The sequence below is a fragment of the Passer montanus genome, unplaced genomic scaffold, assembly GCF_014805655.1.
Source record: "Passer montanus isolate IOZ18808 unplaced genomic scaffold, ASM1480565v1 scaffold1, whole genome shotgun sequence".
In the NCBI taxonomy this organism is placed as follows: domain Eukaryota; kingdom Metazoa; phylum Chordata; class Aves; order Passeriformes; family Passeridae; genus Passer; species Passer montanus.
The window spans coordinates 8237965-8251112 of record NW_024356504.1 but is presented as its reverse complement, the minus strand read 5'-3'; the positions used below and the strand labels follow the sequence as shown (position 1 = coordinate 8251112).

At 37.2% G+C, this 13148-nt stretch overlaps 1 protein-coding gene across 5 annotated transcripts in view; it reads left to right on the top strand.

The window, feature by feature from the left end:
* RAPGEF4 (Rap guanine nucleotide exchange factor 4) overlaps nucleotides 1-13148 on the top strand; it is a 147870-nt gene that overhangs the window by 36794 nt on the left and 97928 nt on the right. Inside the window, exon 1 of one of the 5 annotated variants that reach the window (XM_039699256.1) lies at nucleotides 3619-3823. The exons of the other annotated variants lie outside the window; for them this stretch is intronic. The gene's annotated coding sequence lies outside the window, so the exon portion shown is untranslated. Of the gene's footprint in view, nucleotides 1-3618; nucleotides 3824-13148 lie in introns of those variants that run through there. 5 annotated transcript variants of the gene reach the window in all.

Below are 13148 nucleotides of genomic sequence, written 5' to 3'. Positions count from 1 at the left end.
AAAAATTATGGGGATTGGCTTAGGGTTTTTCTGTGTATAGTTTTTACTAGATTTTGATATCTCTATATTAATCTATAATAATACTGTTGATAATTTTAAATAATATTGTTGATAATTTTAACTCCAAAATTCTTCCTACTTGTCTCAATCCAATATTTGACATTTTAAACAAATGAGTTACTTGCATAAGTAAACATTCTGGTCTCTTATTTATGGTTGTGAGAGCCTGAATTTTTTACATGCATGTGTGTTTGCTTGAAATTGATGTGGGCTTTGAATCAATAATAAGTTAGAAATACATTTCAAAGTCAGCTTTGCAAATATTTTTTTGTGACCAACACCCTCTTCACGAAACAGTGTTTTTTCATTCCTTCCACTTCCCCCTTCTCATTAGCTATCTTCCCTTTTAGTAGGGTTTTAATGTGTTTTCTTCAGTAGAGGAGCAATGTTTAATTAATAGTTACTTGCATGTTTTCAATTATAGATGATAATTTGTTTGAATTTACACTATCAATTGCCTTGAGTAATTTCCTGTAGAAATACATATAATCCATTTGCATGTTTGGAATATTAGCGTGTTGTTTGCATAGCTTGTGTGTAACTCTTAAGGAAACCACTGGAGCCTGGAAAGAACAGATTATGCTTTTTAGTGGCAGACAGTGATACAATGGCTATTCTTACTTCTCCTTGCTGAATAGTTATGGAAACAACTTTTTCACAGAACTGAAAGTTATGTGATCAAACCAGTATGATGTTTCAGTAAAAAATTGGGAGTTAGGGGGGCCAGCACTAATGTTACATCCATAAGCACTTGACATATGTCAGTGCTGATTGGTGTTAATTCCTAACTTCATGGCCTCATGTAATAAAGCAGAAAAAATACATATTAACACATCCCAATATGTTGATATATGTCTGAATTTCATTATAGATAAATATGTAGCTTTTAGCTGCTGAAGATAAGGTAGCAGGAGACTTACATGTTATTGCACCATGTATTAAAACCACAGTTTGTTTGGTCTACCAAAATGAACTCTTGTGTTCAGTCCAAGTGGAATATAGTATGTCGTTCTGCTCTCCAGGGTTCAGAAGACACAAACTCAAAACAGAGAGATATGAAGAGAAGGACTACAGTGGTGAGGGAGATGGACTGTCTGTCCATCTCCATCACCACTGTTTTATAAGATAAAAGCACATGTCTGGGTTAGTCCTGTTGGTGTGAAAGCTGATCTGGAATTTGGTTGGTGCCTGTAAGTACACAAGCCCACCATTCAGGGGATGTAAACTGTTGAAGCATGGTGCTGCTCAGGAGCAGATAGGTAATAAGCAGTCTGAGTCTTTAAATGTACATCACAAGTTTCTTTCTAACCATCAGAATGGTGAGGTTCCAAACAAACTTCTGAGAGGTGTTTGGGGATGATCTAAATGGTAATGTTTGAAGTGGAGTTGATTTTTTTAGAGTAATTCTATGTGTATCTGCAGTAGAAGCTGTAATGCTGTTTGTACACCAGATTTAAAGATAGGCTAAAGGCTAAATACGTTTTCCATAGTACAGCAAAGGCATATGTGAAACCATGGGATCCAAATTTTGTTTCAGTTCTTAGTGAAAAAAATGTCCTTGCATCTGATACTGCCTTCAGAAGTGACAGCACTTTCCACTTTTGTTTGCAACATCCATGTCATACCCTGTTTTGTTGGTGGAGTCCTGTCAGGAGGGTTAACATCATTCTGCCCTCTCTGATGCAGTGAATCTTTGTTTTGGAATTGTAGCATGTTTCTCCACAGAAGAGGAAGAACACTCCGAACTGGAGGACTGCTGTTGAAATAGAGCTGTTTTTTTAGGATCATGTCCTGACATGACAGTCGGGAATTTTAATCCCCAGGGAAGACAAATGAATGTAGCATTGCTGCTCCTTGAATGAGCACAGTCCTGATGAGGAGGAGTTAAAATAAGATGGAAGCATAGCACCAATCTCCATCTTTCTTGAAACAGACTTTCAGTTCTTTGACTGTCTGGTGGTAGGCACCTCTCACACATAGACTTGTCAAATTCGACACCAGAAGATGGTTACTGAGCATTTACAAATTGCTCTCTGAAGGCTGGAAGGGCATGGGCATGGGATTGAAGGTACATCAGCCTTCATTGAAATGGCCAGGTGCTGTCAGCTCAGTGTTGGGAATGCCGTGAAGCTGTTTTTTCACATACCTTCCCTCAGGAGATTGTCACTTTTTCTGGATGCCCTTCTTCAGTCATGCATTTAATTCCTTATCAACAACACACAAAAAGAGGGGGAAGGCTGGGGAGGCTTGAAGTACTGCTGCAATCCCACACCAAGATCTAAAACTGCCTTTGAACAAATTCTCTGCTAATGATTGTGTTTAGGTCTTTGTTACATTCTGTCCCCAAGTTTGTGTGCCCCTGTGGCAGGTGTAAAAATCAGTATATGTATAATGCAGAAAGCACTTTGAAATTGATGTTACCACATTAGACTTCCATATTAGAGCAAAAATAGTTTGTTTCAGCATTTTTTAATAAAGTAATGAGTTTATTCAGTTTCACTTTCTTTCCTGGTTAGGGTAAGACAGTCCATATAATGTTCTTTAAAAATGAATGCTGATAATAGACATTGAATAGGTCTTTATGAATAGCTAGAATTTTTCTGCTGTTCAAATATTGCTAGTGTTCAAACATCACATATTTCTTATTTAATATTCAGGTATGGCATTTGGCTCTTAAAAAGAGAAATATTTCTATGATCAGAAAGAGTATCAGTGATGTGAGTCATTTTGACAGTGAGCAGACTTGTCAGAATGTTCCCATTTTCAAGACTAGATGGTCTAAGACATCCATTTTTTTCCTAAATGTTTTTCAAAGTCCTAATGAAATTTTAAACAGCTGTGTCTCATGGTGTCTTGAATTGAAAATATAAGGAATTAAAAATTGTATTTTACTGCTAAAATAGAAGGTGTTTGTTTAGAAGTGAAAATGGTAACAAAAAGATTCATTCAGTTCTTTGTGATGCTTTTAATAGTTGAATTTGCCAATCCCATAGTGTAGAATATATCAATCCTAAGGCAAAAAGAGAGAATTTGTAATGAATGCATACACTATAAGGCACTGAAATAATTTTTAACTTAATCAGTTAATATATCAAATACGTTTAACATATAAGGCACTTAACTCGCTTTTTTTTCCTCATAAACTCTGTCCGTATGAATTAATTTCACATTGTCCACTTCTTTGGGATAAACTAGAGCTTCACTGTGTGTAACACAATACCTTTGTGTTACAACGTGAAGATCCCATGGTTTTGACTGAAATGTTGCTGCATTACAACTATCTCTTGCCTAGGGCCCTCTGCATAGGAGAATATCCCTTTAACAGAATAGATCACTAAAAGACTATAGCACACTTACTGGAACCATTCTTCTGTATCTCTCACTGGTGTTCCTGCCAAAAGTGTTAAAAAACAGGCTCAGTGGATAAAAGATTCTGTTTGTGTGAGACTACCTGCTTTGCAATGGTTTCAGAAAGAAAAAAAACCTGTGCTACATTCACTGGCTCTTTAATTCGGATTGCCAATGATAATGCAGAGTCTACGCTGAAGAGAGGTAGGATACAGAAGCAGAAACATTAGTGCTAATCTGCTGCAGAAGGACGAGATAAATCAGCACAGCTCTCATACATCACAGAGAGAAGCTGATTGCAACTTGACCATGTGCCTAAGTGGTCACATCAGCAACAAGAACGGAGCATGGATAAAATACCTAAAATGTATCCTTAGGGCTACTTGCTGTGCACGACCTATAATAACACATCAATGTAAGTTTAAAATTCCTTTTTTGTTTGTTTCCTTCTGTTGCAATTCTTGTTGTTTACAAGAGTATATTTTTATTTTGCATAGATTTAGGGAAAACGTAATGGAGTGTAATGCTAAGCAGATAATTCTTGGATACTGTTTATGTCTGTGAATAGTAATGGGATTATTGCTGTGCATCTCAACGTAGTTCTTTCTTTGAAGATGTTTTAATATTTAATCCTGTAAGTCGTATTTTGGGAATTGAGTAAGGTTTTGAATGAGATGATAGTGAGATCTCCCTTTATAATTTCTGTCATCTTCTGATTTAAAATGATCTTAAAAATTGTTTTTACTGTGAGAATTTTTGCTTTCTATAATTTTTTTCTGTTAAGAAAAGTGCTCATAAAGACTGATTTATCTGGACCTTTTTATTCATGAATTTAGTGCAGATGGTAATTCCCCTACATTTTTAAAAATTTGTGCAATTGTTTAATTTAGTGTCATTTAAGCATCTGCAAAAAGGGAAGGCAGGGATAAGATGAAAACTGAATAAGCATTGATTGCTAGTCTGAAAATTAAATTTTAAAAGTTTTTGCAGTAAATCTGATTTCAGTTCATTTTTACTAAATTAGATTATCATATTTAAATTGAGGCTACTGTACAGCAAACAAATGTGTGAAACTATCCTGGAGAGCACACATTTCCTGCTGTATCCGACTTTAAAGATGTTGATTGTAACTACCCAGGAACATCCTAATTGCAGAATTCAGAGCAGCATGTTTAAATAATGCATGGGAAAATAAAAAGGAAAGGTGGAATTTTACTGTTCAGATGTTAAGGTGATGCTTTGCTCTAAGAGCAAAAAATGTGTAGTAAAAGCTATTGATGTGGAATCTCAGGCTGTCTCTCATGGCTTTAGGCAAAAAGGCAGGGAAGCCCAAAGCAGATCTTGCTGTGCAGTCTGAAAGCAAGGAAAATTTGAAAGCATTTATGAAAGCTCACTAATATTTCTATATTTATTTACTTGTTTATAGGGAAAGGAAGTGGCTTTGAACAAATGAATTTATAAAATATGTAAAAGGAGGTGTGAAAGGCACTTCAGTGGTAGGACCTTGAGAAAGTAGTTATAAAGACACACAGCAACATCTATTTATTTTATAGCGTTGTAACTGTGGCCAAATATAGTAGCAGGAGGCTTAGAAACAGCCTGTATGAGTGTGTCTACAAATGGTTTATTTTTGTGGCAATTGAAAAATGTAGGGATAATTGTGTGGCTGTTATCCCCTTCACAGACCTCAAATATTCAGAGTACGGGCCAGTTTCAGATTTTGTAACACAGGTATTTTTTTTTAGGTCCTAGCCAAAACAAAAGGTTTACCTGTTAGTATTTGCAACTTTCCTACAGGACTGATGGATGTAAACGGAGAAGAGGGAAGGTAAAGCTGTATTGCAGAAATGGTGCTCATTCTTCCCAGCAGAATAAATAACCAACCTAGCCAACTGGCAGATGAAACATGGACCAAGCAGGGAGTTTATTTTTGTACAAATGTGCATATGGATGATCACACAGGCCCTCAGTTGTACTTAGTTCCTGGAGCAGAGATACCATTGGGAACCCACAGCTTTAGCAGTCTGACTTAGAAAATAATAAACTCAAAAAGAGAGGAAAGCTGTACAGCAACAGGAAGCAAAGAGGAATGGTGATTTCTTTGATCTTGTTATGTCTGTTCTAATGTACCCAATGTGGTCTTAAGTTGTCAACTCCATGGCAGAGATTCCTATATTTTCTTCTTTGAAATACTCTCTTTACACATGTGACATAGTAATATAATCAGTCTGGCTCCTCTTAATGGAGCTGGGCTTCTGTTAGTGAAATAAAGACTTTTTTTTTTTTTAATGTCATCTGTGTTCATTGGAACAGCAGAAGACTATTCAGGTTTACAAAAATAACTAAACAAGTAGCTTCCCTTTTTTTTGAAGTTATTCTGAAGAGTTAGAAGTCCTGTATCTGCTAAGATGCTCTATGGTTGTGGTGATGTGATCTTAAAACAAACATTTGCTTCAGTGTGTTTCTGTGAAGTTTCATAATGCAGTCACACTTAAATTAGATGCTAACTTAATTGCAGTGCATTTGACAAAACTGGAATTAGGTAACTGCTTTTTTAAAGTTTCATATTTAGTTGAAGAGACAAAAGTCTATTGTGGGCTGAATATGTTGTGATGAACTTTCCATTTGACAAGACAGGGCTTACCCTCCTCCTCCAGAGTGAAATTCTGTGTTTGTCAGTCTGTTACCCTGTTTCACTGTTACTTGTAAAGCTCTTTCACTAGACTCCAACATGATCTTAATTTTCGCCTTTAGTTTTAGTCAATAAATTTATGCTAAGTAGTTTCTTGTGCTTTAAAATGTGCTAATGGACACTAATACCTGCACTTTCAGAGCTGCAGGGGGCTCCTGATGCCAATTTCAGCATACTGAATTTGCTTCTACTTATGATATTTGGGAAAACAACATTAAAATATTCTTGTTACAATTGACTTCAGTGGAAAATCTCCTGCCAGCCGAAGTTGCCAAAGCAGGGCCTGAAACCATAAAGAAGCATGAGACCTATGGTGGCATGACACACAAACAGGCTGTCCTGGGAAGCACACAGACACAGGGGCTTAAACTGTGTTGGTTGAATATAATTTCTTCATTTTCTGTCTACAGAACAGTACATCTTCCACTTGAAGTTGAAAGTCTGACCCCTGTTATCTCTATTGGTGGCAAAAGGAAACTGTATTGCCCCAAGAAGAGTCCTTTCAAGTTCCATGATAGCAGAGAGAGTCAACTTCTGTATTGGTGCAGTGAGTGTATTGTGTCCCCATCCCAAAGCTTATGAAATCTGCTGGCCAGGAAAAGGAATGACATGGCTTTCCATCCTCCTGCTCCTCCTAGTCCTTTTTGGGTTTAGTCACTTCTGATAAAGAAAGAGGCACCATTTTGCAAGAATCCCAAGAGACCTAAGAACTGTAGATCTTTAAAGCATGCGTAAAAAGCTTCCATCTCCCTATTGTGCATGCAGGCCTAAGAGCTCATTGATTGTTCCACAAGTTCAATAATCACTAATCTATCTACGGAATTGCATCTGGAATACTCACAACCAACTTCTGGCATAAAATGTTAGCTCACAAGCTACAGTGTATAAAGCAACCATGACCAACAGTATCAGGTGCTGCCAGAAGTATGCTTAGAAGATTATGATAAGTGACATTGACCTCAGACAGTGTAGCACATGCTGTGAAGAGAATACATTTTAACTGTCTCAACAAAGTGATCTCTGATCCAAATATCTTTGTCTTCCAGGGAAACAGGGAAACTATGAAAAGGGAAAAAAATTATCTGTAAATTGACTCTAAAAGAAATAGTACCAATTACAGCTTTTATGAAAAACAAACTATATCTTGATAGGGTCCTGTATGAAATTTTGGAACCTCTGTTGAAAACCATTAAAAAATTGTAAGCTACCGAGGAAGATCATACTTGAAAGGAGTTTTCTTGGTATCTCTCCTTCTAGTTTTCAGATAGTCTTTCCAGCCTTTCTAAATGTTGTCTATGAAGTGGATATCTTCCAGAGCATAGTGAACTGCATGGTATCAGACTACTGGAGCACACACTACAGTGATCTCAAATAGGTAGCTCCTTAGGACAATCACTCACATGATCTTTCAGTCTTTTTAAAGAAAGACGTATAATAATGAAGGTGCGTCCAAAAAGGGTATCATTCAGACTGATGCCTAAAACTCTGCTATTCAATGAAAATCATAGACTCCTAACTAGGGTGTCAGTATTTTGTGAAGGTTTTTTTATGCTTTTAACAGTTTTTATTGCCTCTTTGGTCATCCTGGAAAGTAAATAGTTACATATTGGATAACCATATGGATGATGTGTTAGTGTATTTAAAGAAGATTGCTCAGATGGCTCAGAGCCCATAGTGGCAATGCCAGGATTTTTATGCACTAAAAATCTAAACAAATAACTACAAGATGGAGGGAGCAATCACTGAAAGGAAAAGTGAGCAATAAAATGTAGAATTCACCTTTACCATCAGTGACAGAGATTAAGGCCATGGGAGAAGTTATAATGTGACTTCTCATACTATACTTGGGCTGTGTCCCAATTAGCTTTCCAGCTTCAGCAGGGAAAGTAGTATGGGATGGTTGTTCCTTGTTCCCAGTCAACAGTACTGGGCTGCCAGTGGTCTTTTTAAAAATCCAGGTTTCTATCTCAGTTTTATATTTCCTCAATGACTCCAGTTGAACTTCAGCAGAAGGGATTTAGAATCAGGTTGCGCTTTTCACCACAAACCATCAAACCCCATTTCTCAGCAGACCAATGTACCATAACAGCTTCTTACGATAACAAGGCCATTGAATAACCTGGCATGATTTTCCTGGGACAGATGATGAGTGGTGGGAGGAAGGAAGGAAGAAGAAAGAAAGGTGTGAGGCATAATAGAAGGAAAATTATTGAGGGACTGAGTAATTTCTTTAGGAAGACACTTCCCATATTTTTTGTTCAGTGCTTGAATGCTGCTCATGCAATGTATAGAAATATTCTCAGTCTCTTCAAGTGAAAAAGGATCCTGTAATCCAAGTCCACTCACTGAACTGTAAATGTAACCTCACTGAAGGAGAAGGGTTTGAAAGACTGACTCTTTCATATTTTCGTCAGGATTTATCATGATCTGTAAAGGACATAATTCTCATAACAGGAAAGCTTCAGTTGTTTTAAACACTGACAATTTTTCATTTGAAAAATACCCAGGCAGCAAGCCTTCTCTCAGATGAGATAGAGTGGGCTGTTTTATATCAGGAACTGTATTTCCTACTTTGCTTTGTCTGCCAGAAATTCTCTTGCCAGAAACTCTGTCATTTCAGTTTTTATCTGTTTTTGAGGGGAAGTTAACCATCTCAGTAGCACCACCATCACTACAAAAAATGTCTGCAGATAGTGAAAGGCTATGGAAAACTGATAATTGTACACAAATGCATAATTTTCCCCAGGCCATGATAAGTGATGAAAAAATTGCTAACTCCATTTTACAATAGAGAGGCTTGTGGTATGGATATGCTTTAATATTGAAGTAATCTGTGGACAATTCTGAAACAACAAGGTAGCAAATAAGACTGGTCCATGCCTGTTACTACTTTTGTTGTGTTGGTATATAATTCATAAAATGTTACAGCCAGTACCATGTTCTGGTACTGGATCTGTGTCATTGAAGGAACACACAAACAAACACTGGTTAGATTTTTCAATGTCTTTAAAAAATTAAATGTAATAATGAAAATTTTCATCATTTGGCTACAGGAGTCAGAGCTTTGTCCTTTTTAATTAGATTATGTGCACAGACCAGACAGACCTCACTGGGACAGCCCTTGCATGCATTTGAGGGAGAATTTGACCAAAAGTGTTTGACATCTAAACAAGCTGAAAGCTTAAACACACAAGACAAAATTTTTTATACCATGTAATAAGAGTATTGCTGATTGTTAAATTATTGGTAGGCTGTTAATAGAGAGTATTTGAATATAAGTGTGGAGCTGAGCTTGCTGAGACTTCGTATGTGGTGCTCAGCAGAGATACCTCTGTTTCATTCATTGCTAGTTATGTCAAGAATTACTTCTGTGGTGCATGGCACTGTTGCAGATTGTATCTCAGTCAAATGGATTATTCTTCAGTGCAAGGCTTTTCTAGGGAAGAGAATATCCAGAGTCCAGATTTGAAGGCTCCGTTGCAGTTTTACAGTTGCACCTGGGAAGAACGGTCCATTCTTTTTTTGCTCAAAGCCTGTAATGTGTTTGCTGTCTGTGCCAAAAGGCACTCAGCAAATGTTTGCAAAGTGAGTTTGTGGGTATGTTTTAAAAAAAAAGTAACTGAAGAGAGACTGTGGCAGAGAATGAAATGACACATGACATATTACTGCTTTTTTTTTAAACTTCAAAGTAAGATCTGTAGTGTGCTAATAACTTCATGGCAATGGTGACTAAAATGATTACTATGCTTATTGTACATGCATTATAACCAATTTTTAAAGTGCCTAGCACCTATCCAAAAGGTTCTGTTACATTTTTACAGCAGTGATGACAGTAGTGGTAGTGGAGTGAGGTGTTGCAAAGCAAGGCGGTTGAGCAGGGGTGAAGAACAGGCTTTCTGAAAGAACTGAAACACTGCAAGACTAACAGGAAGCTGTTAATGCAGTATAGCTCTCACTTCAAATATAGAGAGCAAGTGATCAGAAATTCAAGCCCACTTGTATTCTTTATTATCTGAGAACATTTGTTCCCATTGAACTCATTCTTGAAGGCACTAGTCCTGCTTTTTGCTCCAATACGCTCTCCCTAATTGACTGTATTTTTATTATGTATGTAAGTGAAGTCCTCCAAATACACACAAAAATTTGGTGTAGAAAGAATTTTATTGAAAACTAGATGTTAGTGTTCCAAAGGAGACTAGAGGATCTCCTGGGATTACTGAGTAGATGGGAGGAGTTGATTGCCTCAGGCATAGCCCAGGGCCATTAATTACAACTAGTCATTAATTCTCCAGTAATGCCCTGTGCTGATGCCACTGTTCCTGTTACAACACAGAAATAGAAAGCTGGCTGACCGGTGGACTTTGATGGTTATGTTATTCTTATAATGAATACTTATATTTCTAAATGCTTATCACTGAAGTGTTCATCAGAGTTTCAGATTGTAAGCCTCATGTCTTTCCAGAGAGTTAATGTTTTGCTTGTTACTCACAGGAAGCCTTTAAATAGCTCTTGAAAACGCTATAGCCTTTATGAGGTATGCTCTGTATATTGAATCCTGGGAAAGTAAAATTGATATAGATACTCCCTAAAGATAATCAGTATACCTATTTTCATATCTAGAGAAAATGAAAATTGAATATATGGTTCCCTTACTCTGTGGTTGCCATATAAGGGAAAGCTCAGTCTAAATTCTATGGACCAAAAACTAAAGATCTAGTTTTTGGGTTGGTTTTGAAAAGATAAAAGTCCTGAAATTTTAATGAGTTTATTTCAATTACTGAAGAAATAGTAATAAAAGACAGAATAATTATAATTTAGAAGAATAGAAACCAACTGTATGATATTAAACCAATATAAACAAACTTCCATCATATGTTGTTTATATGCATGCTTATGTACTCAGCACTGCACAATGAAAGCGTTGCTGAACTGATTGTAAAGTGCAGGAGGAAAAAGTTCAGGAGCAAGAGAAGCCCCAGCACCCAGCTTAGCAGATCATGTGAACACACATGACTCTAAGCAGCACTGAGTTTAGGTAGCAAACAGCAGCTGTGAGAATTTCCGGATTGCTAGACTTGCATGTCTGTTTAAATGATCTTAAAATGTTTTTCTCAAGAAGAAAGTTATTCATCTGACCTTTTGCACAGAGTCCTTCTTTGTCAGGGATCCCAAAGTGTTTTACAGATGCAGAGATTTAGAGCTGACATGCACGTGTCAGAGGGAAAATTAGCAGGCTGACGGCACCATGGTTGCACAGGAGTTTGGTGGTGCAGAAATATGACTGCTGATGGGCTTCACTGCTGCTTTCCCTGAAAGACCATACAGCAGCACTGCGCAGCACCCCAGTCGGGAAGCGTGAGATACTTTACTCAACTGAAAATATAGGTGAGTTGACAACATCGTAGCCTGTATGAGAACACTGCTAAATTACGTAGAGAAAAAGCAGCAGCTGAACTGTATAATTAGCACTTGTTGTGAAGACATGGATTTGTATTGCTGAAATGTGAAATTCCAGCACTACATTGATTCCAAGAAACAGGATATAATGTTATTTGAGGGCTAATTTAGGATAAATAACCACTTCCTAAGGTGTGTTTGTTCTCATTATTTACCCAGCTGGACCTTGTTTACTTTATGAATTCAATATTGATCACAGGAATGTTGGAGCATATTAAAGCAAAAGAGGATATACTGTCTTTGGGTATACTCAAATGTTTGAAGTTTATAGAATATATTTGTAGGAGAAGTTGAACTTGAAGTCCCGTAATAGCAATGTGGTAGAAGATCGGTATATGGATTTTTCCCTCTACTTGTATGTTAAATCTCATTGACCCTAGTGCCTATTTCATACCCATAGTGGGAGTAGAGCCTAAAGCAAATGTTCTTTCTTTTTAAAAAGACTAGCTGGAATTCTTTTCCATTCAATTATGTTTGATAAGTCTAAGATTTCAGAATGGGTGTTTTAAAAATTCTTTATGTTGTTCCTTTTCCTTCTCTGAATTTGCTGTTACAATTTGACTTGCCACTGTGCAGGAGGAGAAGAGATGAAGGAAGGAGGAGATAGTAGCCCTCTTTGCTGTGCTGATCTTCCCTCTTTCCTCTGGCTCAAAATTAGTTGTATACAGGGCTTTCAGAGAAAAAAAGGGGTGGGAGGGAGGAGGGAAAAGAGGAAGAGGATAGGAGAGACAAAGTGAGAATGGGAGGAAACCTTTGCCCTCTGGCGTCATTATGAGGTCAACGTGCATCCATCACCCATATGAAAAACCCTGTAATATAAATTAGACCATTTTAGGGCATAATGAGGATTTACTGTTCTCTAACTGGGACTCGGCTAATAAAATCTTAATTTCATTCTTCTGTGATCCAATAATTTTTAAATATTGAACATGTTAAGTAGTAATTGATTCAGCAAACAAGTCCCTCAGAGATTTGTGTTTACAATAATTCTGTGATCCAATAATTTTTTAATACTGTGATCCAGTAATTTTTAAATACTGAACATGTTAAGTAGTAATTGATTCAGCAAACAAGTCCCTCAGAGATTTGTGCTTACCAGGTGAATCACAGGAACTGGCTGATCCTCTGATCCTATTGTTTGAAGTTATGGGCGCGGCTGTATTGACTACCCCCTATTGACCAAAGCAGTCCTGCGCAGGCCCTTACAGAGAGTTTTTCTCAGTGACAGTGCATGCACAGTACTGAAGAATTCATGTGGAGTTAGGGTTTTGTCTCTTTATCTGGAAGTAGTTTCCTCTGTTAAGATTCTTTTTTCTTGACAGATCTGTTGGCTTTAATAATGGGGTCTTGAGTATTGCAGCCTTCTGTTACAAAGGTTATTCTATAGATAGGAGTGTCTGAAATGGAAAGTGTGGAGCTCTGTGAACACATAGCAGAGCTGTGTGTGTTGTACACAAATGAAGGTCTGAACTACCAGTACATACAGAGACAACTGGAAACCACTGGGCTAAACCCATCCATAGATTGTAGTGCCTTCCTGCTCCCTGTCTCAAATATTTCAGAGAGGTACAAGCAATTCTTACGTGCTGTT